The sequence below is a fragment of the Myotis brandtii genome, unplaced genomic scaffold (genome assembly GCF_000412655.1).
Source record: "Myotis brandtii unplaced genomic scaffold, ASM41265v1 scaffold23, whole genome shotgun sequence".
NCBI classification, from domain to species: domain Eukaryota; kingdom Metazoa; phylum Chordata; class Mammalia; order Chiroptera; family Vespertilionidae; genus Myotis; species Myotis brandtii.
Window position 1 is genome coordinate 383,987 of NW_005358649.1, and position 3,130 is coordinate 387,116.

A 3,130-nucleotide genomic window follows, 5' to 3' on the forward strand; every position below is an offset into this window, starting at 1 on the left:
GAGGGAAGGCGGGGAGGTGTGTGTGTGGGGAGGGGGGGGGCGCGTGTAAGAGATCAACCAAAGGACTTGTATGCATGCATATAAGCATAACCAATGGACACAGACAGTAGTGGGGTGAGGGCATGTGCTGGGGGGTGGGCGTGGCCAGGGAGAGGTCAATGGGGGAAAAGGGAGACTTATGTAATACTTTAAACAATAAAGAATTGAAATTATAAAAAAAAGGATTTTCCATTTTAAAAGAGGATGAAAAATACCAAGCACTCATCTCATTGTAATATATTGTCTTTAGAAAAAATACTGTATTACCTGGTTAGGTAGTTTTTGTTGTTATTGTTTTTTAATGTTTGGGTCAACAATTTATAGTATTGGCAAGTCCAATTTTCTAAAATTGTGAATATAACTATATTTATTTTATGATTTTTTTCCTGTTACTTTTAGGACTTTTACAAAAACACAAAACTCTAAAAGATGGCCATTCTTTATAATAGGACAAATGAAATATAAATAATTGGCATTTGTATATCTGGGTTAGAGATAATAATGATGATGACAATAGCAGTCGGTTGATGTTACGTTCCATGTATTCTACTAAGTTTATTTGAGCTTCATAGCAATTTCATGAGATGAGTAGTATTATTACCTCTGTTTTAGTGAGGAGATTAAAGTACTATTATTATCCTCATATTACTGATAAAATTAATGCTCAGAGAAGTTAAATAATTTGCCCAAAAGAGAAAGTGGTAGAGCCAGAACTTAAACCCACGTCTGTCCAATTCCAAAATTTGTGCTCATAATCTTTACGTTATAGATAAAACAGAAGAACAAAATGTCTGCCCTAAATGTATGAACAGAATCACATTTCCAAAAATATTGGATCCCACAGTCTAGCAAAAAAACTTTATTTTAAAATTTTATTTACACAAAATCTTATGAAGCCATAAACATCAACTAGACATTTAGCTGAACATTAAACAACTTTTACAGTGTAAATTTGAAATTGGAAGCATAATGGAGAATAGATCTATATCTATAGGTATGATTAAGTAAAGTGATCAGCCTTAAACTGTGCCCGTAAAATGAATTTAAGTGAAAAAAAACCCTTTAATAATTTGTAAATAGGTTTACATCCTCTAGTATTCTGTGAAATCAAGCTATTAAATTGCAGCTCTCAGGTTATAAAGGCAAAATACACAACCTCGTATCAGTTGAATGTGGTTTATCCACCTTCTTGTCTTAAAATATTTGTGGGAGGTGTGTGTGTGTGTGTGTGTGTGTGTGTGTTCTTCACATCAGGAGGACAAATTTATCTTAGAATTGTAATGGTTCCCAGATGTTTGTTTTTCAAAAATAAATAAAGAAAAAAAAGTTTCAAATGTGGTGATAGCCAGGTATTTATTGGTCTCTAAAACAAGAATGATGTCATTTCACTTGGAGTTTATTGACACAAAACTTCCTTTTGGCTGAGAAAATTTTCAGCACTGTGAGTATGGCTTTAATTAAGAGATAGACCGATCACTGTTGATTTTGTTACAAGAGAGGAACGTCTTTGTGCATTGTGTGGATTGTTTTGTGCATGATCACAATGAAAATGTAGAAAGGACTACTGGCAATGTGTAGAGTTGTATCTACTGTACTTTATATCCATTTCTGGATGCCACTGAACATCATTGTTTAGAAAGTTCTTTAGGCTTATGATATTCTGAAATATAAAAGTATTGGATTCACTTTTTTTTTTTTTTTTAAGAAGGCCATGCAGTGGTAACTGACATTAAAAATGAATATTCTAGCCCTAACCGATTTGGCTCAGAGGATAGAGCGTCGGCCTGCGGACTCAAGGGTCCCAGGTTCAATCCGGTCAAGGGCATGTACCTTGGTTGCGGGCACATCCCCAGTGGGGAGTGTGCAGGAGGCAGCTGATGGATGTTTCTCTCTCATCGATGTTTCTAACTCTCCCTTCCTCTCTGTAAAAAAAAAAAAAATCAATAAAATATATATTTTTAAAAATGAATATTCTAATTTTACCTCTGAGGCCAAAATTCTATTTATTTTTAAATCCTCACCCAGGGATATGTTTATTGATTTGAGAGAGGAAGAGAAAGGGGTGGAGCTGGGGGCAGAGAAACATCCTTCGGTTGCCTCCCTTACATGCCCCTCACCAGGGACTAAACCCAGGAAACCTACTCCCCACAGCCTTTTGGTGCAGGGACAACGCTCCAACTGAGCCACCTCGGCCAGGGCTGTCGTGCAAAATATTTAAATATCATTTTAAAATATAAGAAAGTGTCCCCTGAATTTAGGAAAGCCACAATAAATCACAGTTCCTCTAATTACCTTTGGAAGTTCGCTTATTCACAGATTTGTGGCAAATCCTCTAGAGCCATATAATCTGAAGTATAGATCATGGCCTCAAAATCTGAAGCATGATATGCACATAGGAATCTTTAAATAGTTGTCTATCTTCAAGTGATATCCGATAAAACTTGAATTGCATTAGTGTTGAGGCAAAAACCCCCTCTACTTCAAAATCCTAACCACTTTACTCCACATCCATCGAGTCATGTAATTCTTAGTTCTCCATTCACCTCTTTATGGGACCTGGAAAAAAGAAAAAAGAGGAGATAAATAAGTGGGTCGAAAATGCAACTTGAATAAGGAGGTGTAATGTGTGCCCTCACCTGGCTTGGAGATGAATGGGAGTGAAAAAAAAGTAGTAGATAAAAAGGACATGTTGAAAGGACAGGTCTTTGTACACAGGATCTGCCAATTTGTGGCCAAAACTTTGTTGATGATAAAGTAGAAAACTTCAAATAATGCTAAATGAAGCATATCCGTTGCTACATTATTTGGATTCTTATGTGACTTCTCGGAGCTGCCAGCGTGCACCAAGCCACAGGCCCACCCCAGGCCATTCCTGGGGGTCCGGCGGTCCTGCTCCCCGCACACACCGGGTCATCCTCACCGGCCCGGCCCCGGCCCCGTGGCCCCTGCGGTCCCCGAGCCCCAGGGTCACGATTAGCTGAGCAGCGGGAAACCCCTGAGGGTCTGAGCCTCTAGACGGGACCCACCGGCGTCCCCTGAACTTGGCGCACGCGGAGGTCCCGGAAGAAGAGGAGCAGCGCCGGGTTCCGCG